The sequence below is a fragment of the Bombus terrestris genome, chromosome 2 (assembly GCF_910591885.1).
Source record: "Bombus terrestris chromosome 2, iyBomTerr1.2, whole genome shotgun sequence".
Taxonomy (NCBI): domain Eukaryota; kingdom Metazoa; phylum Arthropoda; class Insecta; order Hymenoptera; family Apidae; genus Bombus; species Bombus terrestris.
The window spans coordinates 11,818,195-11,834,558 of NC_063270.1; the positions used below are offsets into that span (position 1 = coordinate 11,818,195).

Consider the following 16,364-nt stretch of genomic DNA (forward strand, 5'->3'; position numbering starts at 1 on the left):
AAGTAGTCTTTGGCATTATTTTCGGACGGCTACTTCCTGAAGAAGAGTCTTCTTTGAATTCGCCTCTTACAAATTGCGCCACGGGTGCAACGTACCTGTTGTTTACCACATAGTGGGTTCAAAGCCCGGTCAGTGCAACGGTCCTCCACCTTCCCTGCCTTCCTACCCTGCTCATCTTTCTTGCCCCACCATCGGTGAACATCATCCCATCCCCTACCGTCCGCCTCTTCAAGTAAGGACAAAGCGGTAGTTGCCTGTGATTCGAAGTCTTCGAGGATGCGCAAGACGAGGAGCCCGCTTGTGCCTCTTTGTAAGGTACACGCGGCGTCTGTGCTTCGTGCCTTCTGCTTCTGTGTTTGGTCTCTTCCTAACAGACCATCTTTTTTTATCCAACTTTTTATCCCTTATAATCGCTCTTCCAATCCTTCTAGACGTCCTAATTATTAACGTGGATGAAGGTTAATTGCATCGTGCTTCGCATCGTGTATATTTCCTCAATGAAACGTTCGTACACGTTTACCGTTAATTTCGACGATAGACATCTAAGGCTGGTTGGTATACTGTTTGTAAACATTTTCAGTGATCCGCGAAAGGCACATCAAGGTCACCTAGAACCTTTTCGTAGCTTCTTTATGTCTTTTAGGTTAGATTTTCGTCGAGTACGAAACTGTCCAGGGACAGAAAGCATCGAAAAATGGTAAGGTTGTTGTTGGCGGAGTATGAAAGAAAGGGTGGAGACGAAGCAGGGTTGATAGTGTGGTAAACCGAGAAGAGTGGACGAAACAATCTGGAGGGAGGCCGTACTACGGCGTAGTACTCCAGTGGGATCAGGGTTCAAAGCCCGGTCAACACCATGTCCATGGTTCTTTCTCCTACTCCCCTTCTCTTTCTCTGCATAACGCTTCCCCTCCGACTCCAGTTTCTCCCTACTCTGTCTCTCGCGTTCTACCTCGGTTATTTCATGTCCACCACACACACGTGCTAAGCATCACCATGGACCTCTCTCCTTCTTCCGACTGTCTCTTTCTCTGGGCATCGGTGTTGGCCGCGGTGATTCACCATCGGTCGGAGATAAGGGGCCAATGAAAGGAAACTGTAGAGGGCAGCACCGGCGAATAAGTGTATACGTGCTCCACTTGCCGCAGGAAAAGGTGGTATCAGGTAACGAAGATGAAAAATCGCGAATCGGTTCCTGGCTCCTGTTCATCCCGTTTCTCGGTAGTTTACGATTATCCTGTCCAGGGTAGGATAGAGAGAAGTAACATTGTTGAGAACTTCGTCTTCACGAGGGAACAATATTATCGAAGAAATTTACTGCCAATTTACGAATCGATATATAGATTCCGGATAGTTAAGTTCCAAGTGTAATACTTTGCAATTTTATACCGGATATTCTTACTTTGTTTCTATAAGCTTCAAATATATATAATATACTTTAGAATGTACACGAGAATGTCAGCGAATACGAAGCGAAGGAAGGTTACAAATCAGATTTATGTGAACGTAGTTTCTTCCATCGTAAAGACTTTTAAGAGAGGAGCACTTCTTTCGGGAAGGAAATACAATAAACATACTTAGTATTTGAACGGATAATTTAAAAATATGCTGCACCAACGGTGCAGCATATTCACGTGGGTTTTATGTACGAAACTGACCAGGGAACCGGTTACACAAACATTCATTAAGAGATCATGGTTCCCTGTTCCAAAATTACGTAGCCATTGACAAACCTGGCATTATTTTGCTTGTGTAAAGCACCCTTAATGATACTATATCTTCGTTTCGGGATGAATATGAAGTACGAAAAATGTTCATAACGTACACTGTCATCTCTAAGAAGAGTCCGATGGAGGTGCTGATGTAATTTGACTGTTCCAGAATGTTCCATTTGACTGAAGCTGAATTATTGCTAGTAGTACGTTTGGCATTCAAACGGCGAGTAGAAATGACAAAAGAACTTATTACCACCGCGTAAACAATTCAAGATATTAATCAGTCGTGATCATCGCACACTAGAGTAATTGATACGTGGCGATGAAACTTATCCTTTAGATACAGACAACCGTTACATCGAGAGGTAAGGCCTTGCTGTTCAGACGACCATTGAATAATGGAGCAATATCGGTCATTAACACTTTTTACAAGATGAGTTTATCGTAACAATCTTTGTCGTTCGTAAGGTGTACAAAGCGCAAAATCGATATAGATTTTAATGGATTATTATTTTGCCGCAATATTTGATGTAATTTGATGTTACTCGAGGAAGCGCATCGTAAAATGTCTCTTCCCTTCTTCCCTCGTTTCGGAAAATAAAATTTTTACAGCATATTAAAAAAATAATTAGTACGTTACCTGCTACTTTTCATAAGTTATCATTCATAATTCGTTGCGATGATCGCATCGTTTCATTCAAGTTGCTCGAAAATCAATTGATAATCTGCAATGGTGTTTATAGGAATATTAGAACAGTTGACTGCAAAGGGTAATCGTATGCGCGTACAATGCGTACTATACATACTAACGTCCTTGAGCGTAAGCGATCTGTTTACGAAAGGGACGTCGACCCCTTTAGTGCTCACACCTATTACGGAGTTAGTCGAAGGGGAGAAGAACCTAAACGATATTGCGTGGTATAGCAATTATACATGCATCGTTTTTCCTCGTTCGTCTCCTCTTATTATTTTTTCGATCGATAGATTTATCATGGCACTTTTTACATTCTTTAATTATTTTCTTTATGAGTCTGATTGAAACTTGAAAACGCGACTATTATTAGATTCACTGAGAGTAGAAAATCTCGTTTAGTATCTACCTAAAATTTATAGCTTTTGCGATCGATAGATTCATCACGGTAGTTTTTACATTCTTCGATTACTTCCTTGATCAAACAATTCCGGTTCGAACAGAAAAATATTATACCGGATTCGTTGAAAGCGTTGGAGGTCTCTTTCAATGCCTACCTAAAATTGGTCGGCCGTAAGAAGATGGAAAAAGAGGAAGATTATCGGTTCTGAACGCAGGAAGTGCAAAGTGGTGTTGAGAAAAGGAATGGTTTTGCTTTCTCCGAAGCGTTTACTTGGAGTTTTATTAATGCAGAAAGCAAGCATCTCGGCTGGTTGCAGTGGTTGTGCTCGAGCAATTGTAATTTTTTTCAAGCGTTACTTACTGGATTGTAGATCGCATTCCAAGAAGTAATTTCGGTTCGAAGTCGGACAGTTTTCTTGTTCAATTCGATTTACTCCCGGACGTTGGAGCCTTTTTTTTGGTTTTCTTTTAAATGTCAATTGTCAAATCAAGTTGGAAAGAAGATCATAGGACACGTTACAGAAATTACGTTCAAATAATTTGACTTTGCTTATTCTTAGAACTCTTCTTTGATACGCGACGGTTTCTACCGAGTAGAAGAGTATCTTAAAACATTGGGTTCTTCGGCCGACCAACGTCACACAACCTTGTCGATTTAAATCAAGTCGAAGGATGGATACCCTTATGTTCTACTATGTTGGGTTCCATGCAACCCGTCTATCTTCGTTTTCGTCAACGGCTTAAAACTGTTCTTTTTTTCCCCATCCATAGCAATACCGTTTAGTTTCAAAACCGGATTGGAAAGACAACAATACGGAAATTCTTGGATATAAGAATTTCCAACGAAGTATACCTCCGGAGGATCCTATGACTATCCGACACCAGCGATTCAACCTACTAAAACGTTCACTTTTTTCCTACTTTTTTCTTTCATCTTCTGATTTATTCATTTTGCTACAATTTAATCCAGACAACATGTTTATTGAACACGTACTGTCCTCCTTAGTCACGAGATCCTATCTAGAATTTTATTATTTTTCAAGATACGTTGAAACATTTCAAGTTCTTCGTATTATTTAGACTATTGCGAAATAATGATGGGATAAAAACGAACATATCTCCAAGAAAGTAATAAAACTTCAGTTTCCTGCAGTTTGGAAAAATAAGACATTTTAACCAAGGGATACGATACAACACATGAGATACCATTTTGGTCAGTACATTTTGCTGACATTGATAAATTTCGCGTAACAAACAATATCGTCATTTTCCTTATTTCGCTTTCCAAGGGAACTTTCTGTATTTCACAATTGTATTCGTAAAGTTTGAACAAAAGTTTACTTTTGTCGCGTTCCCGCCGTTTCACGGCTCTTTTAAACTATGCAGCGGACTAAATTTTATCCGGCTGGTGGGTTGTAGAATGTAGAGTCACTCTGTGGCACGCGGTAACACCCAGCACGAAAAAAGTTTTTTTGCCTGCAACCCTTCGAGCTGGGTCAGTGGCCGAAAAATGACCTGCATCGACTTCACGATCGTGGGTACCAAAGGAAGTGAAGTTTGTACATCTACAAATGTTATCATGTTCTCTGGGATTTCATCTGCTACCTAGAGCGGTATACGTAGTTGATGAAATATGTACTTTGAAGAAGATACAAAAGATGTTTTTGTAAGAATTACTGCAAAAACGGAAGCATATCGTGAAACTGTAACGACGTAATATGCAAGAGATAGTGTGGTTTCTTTGCAATGTTTACGGATAGCAACGGAAGAAACCGCGATTCACGGTCGAGCTTCCGGAGGTAGAAACTTCTTCGTCGTTCACATGGGATCATCAGAGATACGGGAAAGAAAGGAGAGCCAAGAGCGGTACCGAGGCCTCGGGTAAGAAACCGTAATTGCCAGGCAGTGACTTTTGTAGCAGAAATTGCTCGTCCGCGATGTGGAAAGCTAACTTTGAAAAGCACGTAGTAATTCGCGAAGTGATTCAAGGGATTCAAGAAGCGGCGATTGGCGTACAAGAGGTTGGCATTCGAACAAGAAATTATGGAACTGACCCTTGAATTGTCCGCATACGACAATGGAAATATAATAATTCTTCCGTGCGATGGCCACATTCCTCGATTGTTTGAACGCGGCTTAATAATCGATTTGAATCTAGGCTAGCATTATTCGTTAAATTCATTTGGCTAGAATGCGTTATTACTTAGAAAGTGAAAAAACTTGAAGAAGGTGGTTTTGTTATGAGCCCCTTATTTGTGAAGTATTTGTTTATAGCTATTACGTTGATTACTCATTATGAGACTCGTAGTTAACGTAAGCTGTAATAGTTACTCGTAATCAAGGAAATGGGACGGTTCGTAGCAAGTTTCTTACAGGATGACATTATATCCATGCAGTAGATAATTAAAATATCCAGAAAAATTAGTCGAAGGTCTCGTTGTTGTGTTTTTTACACGATTCGAGAGTAAAGCTTCGCCATAATATAAAGATTTACGTCATAGATAAGTCTTTGAAGGTATATGAATTTGGTATCAGATTCTGGTCGCTTATAATGCTCTACAAAACATCCATAATTTCGAGAAGAGATTGCATTGTATTTTTGTACCGCTCGTTAAGCTGTGAAACAGGCAAACCTGTTTACAAAAACCGTTCTGACCTTCGCATGGAACGGATACACGTATATAGCAAGTTCATCTCTGCTCTTGTTATTTCAGCGTAAAGTGAAAAATGTTTCTCATGGTAAAGTTAATAACGTATCGGACCTCGGTGCACCTGTGGCGCATGTAGATGCTGTCGAGTTTACAGTGTGCATTAAACGTACGCGTATATCAGCCTCCGGCAGCCTCTTCTCTGTTCTCTCCATTATCACCAACAATCATGATCATCACGACCTTTATCGTACTTAAATTAATGTCAAAAAATGTACCCTGGATCTCGTGTTCGGATATTTATGCCATTTCATATAGGTATTTATAAATAAAACTAAAATAAGCCTACGTACGTAATATTAGTTCACCTATTAAATATTATAGCGAGTATTTTACTTTTGATATTTTACATATCGCGTGTATGCTACGCATTTATATTTCTTTAAATTTCCGCAATATACACAGCACGAATAACAGCAAACCGATATCGATAAGCAAAAGAATTGCGCGACTCGTGCACGAATCTGACTCATAGATGCGTGATTTGGCTTTAGTCACGTGCCATGTGTCTATCACGTTATTCTGCATAAATGACTAAAAAATGGTAAAAAAAACATGCATACGTGGAGCACATATGGAATGTGAACGAAGAATAAGCGGAAAAGCAAGCAGTGTCGCAAAACAGCTTTATTGAGAAAACCAAGTTTTAATATTTAAGTCCACTAGGAAAGGAACAACATTCGATGAATTCAACCGTATTGTTCGTACAACGAAATTTGTACGCTACTTATCGTTAGTTAACGTAAAAAGGAATGACTAATGAAATATTCATCATTTTTATCCGTGTTTTGTTCCATTACAAAGTGGATATTGCATGTTTTTAACCAAATCTTTAATGCTATCTCACAGAGACATTTTGAACATTATAATCTTGATTTGATATTTTCGCAGTGGCAATTCGCATAAACAGAATGTGTTAAAACTTGGAATATCACGCAAAATGAATATTCCTCGTTTTTCGTATTTGTCGTTCGTATCAAAAGTATCGGTAGATTAACATTTGTTATTACTAGCATCCGCAGAACAATCGTAGGAAGCACCGTACCAATTTTTCTAACGATACACTGGAACGATAGCGTATCACCATTGAAAGAGTAATCTATACGCGTAATGTCAGATTTGGTCGGATTAAGGTCAGATTTATCTGGATGGCCGTGAAAAAGAGGGAAGCTGATGATCCTGCGCGTTTCGATCTCGATCTGCCTTCGGCTAAAAGCTCGACCTGCATCGCCATTTTTAGTCACGATCTGCAGCTCACCCTCGTCCTCTTGTCGCACGGGACGCTTCTGCTCTAAGCAAGGTCACTTTAATACCGGAGACATTTATCATACGAAACAAAGCAACATTGAATATCGAATCCAGAGATAAAGACGATTGCATCGAACGATTACGGTGATAAAGACCCGTTTGCAATATCCCCGTTATCTCTAGTGGTATTCATTGTTGGAAAAACAAATTTAGAGAATGAATGCATTTACGGTGAAAGTCTGAAAGCGTTCTTTTCTCTCGTGCAAAGATACGGGAAAACGATGGATCGTACAAAAATTCATATTACAGGAAACGTAGTTAGTCGTGAATAATTGTCCACGGAGATTGCTCTGTTGCCTCGTGTTCTTTATTTATTATGCTAAAATTTACAACTGGCTTGTAGGTCTGTTATTCCTTGTCGCGTTTGATCACTGCAAAAACACGCGTTCGCCTGTCGCAAAGAGTTTAATCGTAGATCTTCCTGTATGACCAGTCACCTCACTCCGAGGCCATGCCGTTTCCTTTAGTAGGATCAAGAGACAAGATGGTACCGGTCTAATAACACCGATCATTAACCACTCGACTAATGCGGCGGCATGCACAGCCAAGCTTTTTTTTACCGAATGGGACAAATTTAGAAGAATGTCGAAGCGTGAGATATAAAATACGTGTGAAACAAAAAACACAGAGAACGAATGAGAAAATCGGGCGAGCGAGAAGAAAGTATGAGAAGTATTTAATCGAGATATTGAATGGAGCAATAACAATAGAATGGAGATAAAGTTCAAATTGCATCGTGCTACGACTAGAGATGGTTATCGTCCTTGTGATGTCATTCAACACCCTCTATGCGCCAGGCAACGACTTCCAGCTTTACCTTCAGCGACACAGTTGTTGCTAAGGGGAATCCGATTACATTTTTCACATAATCGTAATCAGTCCAATAGCCTGACTCAACCTGCGCGTCACGGCGTCGATATCTTGTTATTTCTGTATCTTCCCGTGTATATACATACTTGTACATTTACGTACATGCGTACCTACACGATACATCGTAGGTTTCTTTCGTCCACGCGTTTCGCTGGTAGAAAGAGGGATTACAGTTAAACGCGCGGAACGCGTGGTTTCTGGCAAATGTAGCATGAATACAATCGAACCGTACTCTGTGGAATGGATTGCGGCAAAAAACCGCGTAATCGACGGGGATACCGTTTTCTACCGTTCTGCTACAACTGCGGAATACGAACAGTCGTAATACGGCGCGGAATGAATTGGCAGCGATGGCGTGCGAGTCGAATCGATTTTCCATTGGCCCGTTAAAAACCTGAAATTCGTGCCGTGTTTTCGCTCGAAATTGCGTCTTGATAAAGCCAAGAAAAAGCAGCCGAGACGAAGAGGATTCGACAGAGAAAAACGGAAAGAGTGGAAGAAAATATCACGGAACGAAATAAGGACAGGGAGAAAAAGGAGGCACCGGGTGCCGCGCCATTAAAATATCGGAGCAAATTCTCCGGACTTGGACTTCTGTAACGCCATATTTTTATGTATCGCCCGTTCCTCAAGTCGTCTGCTTCGTTTCAATTTGTTCCGTCCTTATTCCACAACTACTGTTTCATCTGTCACCTTCTTTACGAGATTTCATTTTTTTATTTACTTCTCTTGCTCGTTGCATATATTTTTCATTTCGCCGCCTCCCCCCCCTCTCTCTCTCTCTTATTAAAAACATGCCATTATTTATTTCGTACAATCGTTCCTAGCAGTCCAAAGCATCTCTGGTTTCGTCGACGAGACATCTGTTCTCTTTGAGACGCCGTATACCTCTCTTGTCGCACGAGAAATTTATTTTTTTCTCGGATGTTGAATCGCTGCCAACAGCATTAATGAATCTTAACTGCCTGTCAGCTGTCGGCGAGATTACTAGTCCGTGATAAAAACCCGTTCGAACCTTCCATAAAAATAGGCGCAAGTTCGCCTTTGAATCAAGGATTTCTTTACGATCATTGCCAATGTCCCGAAACGGATCTATCACGTGGATAAAGCGAGTGATTTGATTTCCTATTCAAATTAAAAAAAAACCTTATTCTCTCGCAAAATAATAATACGAGATGGAAAGAAAAAGGAATTTCATCGAATTAATAAAATTCAATAATCCAAATGGTAAAGGAAGAGAAGAGTTCGTGCACTTCTCGAACAATTTCTCCCGATCCCGATGACCTTTCCACAAGGGCATGCACCAATGACGTCATCGCGCCCTTGCACGCTACGTAGAACGCAAACAGGTCGAACAGCATCGACGAGATACGGGTGTGTAGTGTAAGCACACAATCAGTCGCGCTAAATCTGGTCGCGAAGGGACACAGCGTATACGCACGAACAAACCGCATCTTGCTCGTAGCCTTTACGACGTGTAAATCACAAATGTGAGACGCCAAGGATCCCCCCTCGCATACACGGCCGCGCTATTAAAGTGTCTCCGAAGGTTTTACGATGGCTAAAGAATTCTTTCGGGGCTCGGTACATCGAAACGAGGAGGCCGTGGTTCAGTGATTTCGCGAGCCAATTTACAATTCACGAAATTTTCCCGTCGAATTCGGAACTGGAAGAAGCTAAGCGCCATCGTCCTTCGGTAAAGCCGATCGAACGATGCGAACTTACTTAACGATCGAAATCGCGATCGTTAGAGAGTCGTGCAAGTTGGTGTGTATGGCGCCAAACAAAGAACGACGATGACCATGGGCCAGAATCTCGATATACCGCGAACGAATGCGAACATCTAAATGCAACGAGACCGAGGATCGATAAGAGATGCAACACGTTACAATGCAAATTCTTTGACAGAAAGTTGCCGATTAAATTTAAGCCCTCGATCCTTCAACCTTGATACGTATGTATATTCGTTCTCGTACGAACCCCAAAAATTATTGTTCTGTAATTTAAAAGACTATAGTTTAAGTTTTCGATTTTCGAACTTTCATTCAAAACGTACATTCGTTTGCGTATAAATTCCAAAAATTGTCAAAACCTGTAATTTGAAATTAGACGAATTACACTTCGAGAGCAGAAGGTACTTTTGTTGGTGTTAAGAAAAAAAAAAAAAGAAAGTTGGAAGGAAATCGTATGGCGATCAACGTAGTTGTAAAGGTGGTTGCAGTTCCGATGGGCGAGGCCATAAATGGAGGAAGATTCGACGATTTTAATCTGTTCTGATGTATACCTCTTGTAAGCCTCTCGTCCTCTTCGATACACCTCTTTGATCTCTTTTTTTCTTCTCCCTTGATCCGCTTCTTTCTCTTTCTCTCTCTCTTTCTTGTATCCTCGGTATTCTCCTTTTTCTCGTTTCACCGTTCGTTTTGCTCCTGTCTTCCTTCCGAATGCTATTACGCGCACCGGCTACCGCGGGGAATACAACCGCCATCGACTCCACCCAGATGAACGGGACGACGAACTGGAGGAACTTACAATTAGGCAATTTAAATCAACCAGTTTTGATAGGCGAATGATGCTCGCGATCGACGTGCTTCGTATTAATATCGCGAATAGCGTAAGAAATTGATTTTGTTTCGCGAATGTTCGTTTCTTATTTCTTTCTGATTTTGTCTCTTTCGTCTTCGTTTTTCATGTTTATCCGTCGATATATTCGATCGTATTCGTTTCCAATGGAAATTTGTCAGTCGTTTAGTGGTAGCCGGACGCTGATAATATAATTAGCGAAGCAATTAAGCCGCAGATCGTGCCGGTTAGAAAGAGTAACGCCGCGTACAGAGTAAAAGAGTAACCGCGGGTGGTGGCGAGCGATGTTCGATTAACACGAACGTTCGACGAAACGAACATAGGTCGCGCGTTTGTAATTGGCGCGGATCGACGAATACGGGAATCGTTTTTGTGTTGGTCGAAGAAGAAGTTTCGGCTACCGGGGAACGAAGAGAAGGACCTTGACATCGGGCGATTATCGGGCTGGCTCGCCAGTGTGTGCCTGGCCGTGGCTGAACCGAACAGGATGATGCCAAAGTGGTACACACGCAGGTACATAGCCGCACACAGGAAGAACCGGTGCACGTTATGCTTCTCGACACACGTGCGGCTATACGCTGAAAAGTCGAATGCGCACGCCGTGGCACTATATCTTGCCGTACTGTACCTTACTACACACACTCTATATGGTAGAGAGGAGGATGAAGAAGGAAGAGAACGAAGCGGAGAAGGAAAGAAGAGAGGCCGAGAGTGCGCGTGGTTTTGCCCCTTTTGCCAGCTCTGCCTTTTTTCTTCCTCTCTTCTTTCCACTTTCACCTCCTTTATCTCCTCTACCATGGGCCAGGGACGTAGCGACCGAGTATCGGCCGCGAAGAGACGCGTTTTCGTTTGTTTCGGTTCATCGACTCCTCGCGCTTCGAACTTCGCTTCACCGATCGAGATACTTGCGCTTTTTCGCTTCGTTGCGTTCTCTTGTTCTGCTCTATCAGCAGCGTCCGGTGAATTGAATTTTTCAGCGATCTCGTGTCCGCCTTCGGCCACCATCGTGGGTTAGGTTTACGACTTAAGAGTGGGTTAATTGGTCGGAGTAACTGAGTTTTCCTCGGGAGAAAGGTCAGCCTTGAACAACATCGGCCAGCTGATTGAACGTGTTACTAGGAAGGCGCTCGAAGCATTGCGCTTGTGCGACTGATTGTAGATACAAAGCGAGGCACGAGGTTTATCTATTTTTCTATCTAAGAATACAAATGGTTCACCGCGTTGCGTAACCCTTGCCTTTTTCTGCCCAGCTTGACGCTCGTTCACATCAGGTGCAAGAACAAATATACATAGAATTTTACAGATAAAGTTTATTCGATGAACTTTTCTATGAACTATTCTTTTTCTCTGTCAGCATGAACAATTTTTTCACACATAAATTATCCCTAAATCTTATAGATATTCTATCTACACACAAATCTTATAACTCCAATATTTATTAGATTTGTCGATATTCGAAATTTGGTAACAATTACAAGATGTTCTCGTAGTTTCGATCAAGCGATCCATCTAATCGTACGAGGCACGAAAGTTTCCACCTTACATCCCTGAGGTCCCCTCGTTCGTTTAGCCGGTCTCTTCTTCTTCTTCTTCTTCTTCTTCATCGTCTTCTTCTTCTTCTTCTTCTTCTTCCTCCCCTCTTCGTTCCGCGTTGCCGCGAAGGGCCGCTCTTTTCATCTTTTTCCTCCGCGGCTGTCCGTTTGGTTTGCTCGCTTTGCACGGCATCACGGCTACTTTTGTTGCGCTTCTCTTTCCTTCTTCTTTTTCCCTCGTTCTCTCCTTCTCCGTTCCACCCTCTATCCCGCTATCTACGGATATTCGGCGTCTTCGTCCCTTCCTTGAACGCACCGCTGACGAACGATTCCTTTGGAACCGCGGAAGAGAGGAGGACAGAAACATAGGGGAAGGAGAAGGGACCTTTCTTTCTTTTTTCCTCCGGTCCTTCCATCCTTTCGTTTCTGCTATCGCTCGCCTTCCTCCAAACCCTTTCTTTCTCTTTTTCTCTCTCGTTTTCTGCCCACACTAGTTGCTCCTTTTGTTTTCACCGAGTAAGTGAGTCAGTGTGCGCGGGCAAGAAGAAGAGGCAACAGGCGAAAAAAAGAGAGAGAGGATGATCGGTGCGAGAGGAAGGAAGAGATCTAGAGATGCGAGAGAGGAGAGACAGCGAAGCGTGTCTGGACACGCGAGATGCGAGGATCGAATTCGACCCTCGGATGCGGATCCACAAAACTCTCGATCTCTTGGGTCTTGGATCATTCTCGAGAGAACGTTCCTACTCCTCCTTTTGTCGATAGATTTGACATTGGAGAAAGATTTCTGGGACCGTAGTCATCCGTTTCGAGACGCGTCTCTCATATGGAAATTATTCGGCCAGCCTATTATGTAGTATATGCGTCACTTAGACTTGTAAACGCTTCGAAGATCGGCACGAAATTAAGTGGTTTTAATAAGAATCGCGATCTAAATGGGACGGATGAATTGATTTCGACACGGTTTGCCGAGCAAAGCCACTTGTGTTCCTTCTCGTTTCGATGGGGCCAAGTGTACGGAGGCAATGCATTCGTATGCTGTAATTTGCATCTCTTCTCGCCCTGTTCCTCGCCCGTGTATAAATATTTAATGGAGCGATTTCAGTATATATCAACCGGGCGTAAGGAGATTGTCTTTACACCGGCTGAGACTATAGGTTACAGTGAATACACCTTCTGGTGAATTAATGTTCCGAGGAATACTTTGATGCGATCGAATATATGAATTCTTACGAGAGTAGCTACAATCAGTCAGAAAATTGTTCACACATTCCATAAATTTGGAACGATTGAAAAAGTCCATGCGTTATCGTACATTTCATATTACCAAAATTGTCTTTCTATTTTGCAAGCAAACGTGAGTTTGTCATCCCCTTAAAAATTTTCAAAATATCGCTCACCTTTGCGATTATACCTCTGACTTCCATGAAACAGACTTCATCCGCTTATCAGCCATTCTTAGAAGAGTTACATCCTTGAACCTAATAGGTTATTTTAATTTTCAGCGAAGTTGTGTTGAAATTCCTTCCTATACAATGGTAAAGTACCATTGAAATAAAAAAGACCAACGAAAATGTACCTATCGTGTTTTTCTGCCACGATCTTCGCTCACGATGCTCAGTGAAATTTAAAACAGGGGAGAAAATAACGCCTAGATCCCGCGTCGATCATCCTGCGACAAAGAGCCAGATAAAGTAACGAATCTCTTTACTTGTTAATTACTAATCGGTAGAAATTACAGAAAATTGTTATCGCTATATTACCCTGTTCTCGTGTGACGATCTCGTAAATTCGCACGGTGATTCGGGTCCCCTTAATCGCCTTTTTCACGCAACTCTATCAGCATAAAGCTTCGTGTAAAGCGGGCAGATACGAGGAAGAACTTAATCGACGAGCCGTTACGCTTCGCCGTAGCCACTTACCGCGAAACCGCCCTTTTAATATCAATGTCGGCTCGTGCGAACTCGCCTCGTGCGAACCCGCCTCGATGAAGTTGTATATACTTAAGGTGCTGGATAGACTCGTAGATAGCGTCGTGAAAGAGCACCGACGGAAAAAGGAACAGTCGGAATGTTGGCGAAGGGCCATTTATCGAACGCGTCGCCAACTCGCTGTGGTTTCTGTCGGCTAGATTCCACGCGAATGCGCTTTAAGGAGAACGTATTCGTAATTCTATCAAACTGTATGAAACGTCGTTGGTGCCGACACGTAACACAGAAGCGACCCATCTTCCGCTATTGCCAACGAAACTTTCAATAAACGATAACCTTCCGGCTCCAGGCTTCTCGAGCGGAACCATTCATTACTGGGATCAGCGGAATCGCTGTATTATAGCATAATATAGGTAGCTATACTGCGACAGCAGTAACTCGTGAAAATGTTGGAATATTTATGAGAGGACCCTTTTACGAATACGTTGTGTGCGAAAGTTGTACGAAAGTTTTCGAAATTTCGTTAAAGCTGTAATGGGACACGAATGATTATATTTTTATACCGTTACAGTTACACACATGATACATACGTTTCTAGAAATGTTGAAAGACTTTCACGAAACACTATACACATATATGGATACAATACAGCATTTATAAAATATCTTTCTGAGAATGATCGAATATAATTCCGGATATTCGGAATTCAAATAAGTAAGTGATTATGTCTTTTGGGTTATTACAGTTCCACGAACGAGAAACTTCCTTTATTCTGTCCCGTTTTTGTGAATTTTTGCGCAACCAAGCAGGCTACTTCTTGTCCCTTTTTACAAGCGTTAACCTTCATGAAGATTCCGTGCTTGAAAAAAGGGAACATAAATGAAATATTAGTGTCGACGTCTTACCGTGTTGTAGAGTAAATAAGTACGTACTCGGTTCTCGGAGGTAATGTCGGTTATTATAATTCCATCTGTACATGAGAAGAAAAAAAAGAACGAAGATATGCGAATAACTTGTTCCAATGATCGCACTTTCCTCTATTGAAGTCTGAATTGAAAATATGATTGCGGCTACGTTTTTCTTCTCGTTGTTTATCGCGTATATCTTGACTGTATCGTAGTTTATAGTTTATTTTCAATCGAAGGTATGTACACTATCGGCCATAAGTATTTTGGGACGTCTACTCTGTTCTCTATAGTCAAAGTCTCCTATTTATCATTTCAAAACATTCGAAAAGACTAAAGTTCCATCGTTCCTTCTGCCGTCTTTGTTTCTTTCTTCTCTATTCAGCTCGAAATATTTAGTCATTACTTTGTAACAACCTTTGCGATATAACTTTCAATGAAACATAAAAAACATGGGCAAATATTTCAATATTTTAAATGTCCCGATAAACGAACAAATATTAGGGTACTTTAAGTTACGAAGGACAGCACTGATACTTAGTACGACGCGAATTAGTAATAGTATTATTATTAGTAATAGTAGAATTGTTAATAGTAATTCGCATCATGTGTGCTCCGTAACGTAAAGTATTAAATAAAGCAGAACTTGTTCGAGCTGTCCAGCAAATGTAACGAGTAGGTTAAATATTCTGATATTTATAGCAAGCAGTGTACATTTGCTTTTGCCTGATTTCTCGATCGCATTCATTTCGCGAACAGAAAAAAATTCGTGCAATAATGGCAAATATGACGTCGATCCCGATCAAGGTCTCCCTCGTTCTTCGCCTTTTTACGTTGTTCTCGATTCCGTATAGGCGCTTCTATATCGCGTGCAGATCAAAAATTCCTCGTGATACTTTCGTAGCATAAATTACGTTACCAATTTTGTAGTCAATTTACGCTCCGAACCTGATACTTGCCACTGATTGCCTACGTAAATAACACACGGCTGTACTATGATGAATGAAGTTTCTAATAAAATTCGTGAAATGTAACGGTGTTGTTATCGTTGGATAGAGAACGCAGCATTCTGGTTGTTCTCCATGGATCAGAGAAAAGTGGTTCGTGTAATTTAGAAGCCATCACGCGTGGTCATCCTTGCACGCACATATTATGTATACGACTCATGTTAGAGAAGTGTGCAGTCGCGTGACTAAAAATACAATCCTGTACGTAGAAACGGTTATCTATCGCCGGCATTGTTTCATGGACAATCATCTATCTCGAGCCTCGACCCGTATAGACGTATGATTTCTTTCTTGCCTTACGATACGAATCTTCTACTTGTCTCATTCTCCTTTATTTCTTCCCTTACTCCGTCTTTTTTCTTTTATCCTTCGTAAGGGATATTAATCTGCTGACGAGTCATTCTATGACCAGCATAATTGTGAAATGAAAAGTTAACACAGAAAAACCAATTTCGGATATCGATCTTAATTCTTCCAGATATAAACACGATACAACTTGTTTCCAGTAAAAACGAAACAGGTCGTTAAAAAATACAAAGTCGAGATATAAAAATCTAGGAATTAATAATTCATAAATGCGCATAAATTATTATATCCAATCGTTTGGGAATTTCGAATGGCCAATTAACTCATCTCTCTCGATTAACAGGTTAAAAATTACGATTTCGTGAATTACCATTGATATGTAATGTGACCATAGCTACGAGTTTAGACGCGCTCG

General features: G+C 41.3%; 1 protein-coding gene and 1 long non-coding RNA gene across 2 annotated transcripts in view; one reads left to right on the forward strand and one right to left on the reverse strand.

Moving 5' to 3' along the window:
- The window catches only part of LOC100642718, a 28,108-nt gene that overhangs the window by 3,112 nt on the left and 8,632 nt on the right, over positions 1 to 16,364 (forward strand). The window lies entirely within an intron of this gene.
- LOC125386331 lies at positions 12,828 to 13,843 on the reverse strand. Its single transcript, XR_007226382.1, has 4 exons — positions 13,723 to 13,843; positions 13,564 to 13,636; positions 13,380 to 13,472; positions 12,828 to 13,281 (listed from the first exon to the last, which is right to left on the reverse strand). It is a non-coding gene; the product is annotated as an uncharacterized LOC125386331 (long non-coding RNA).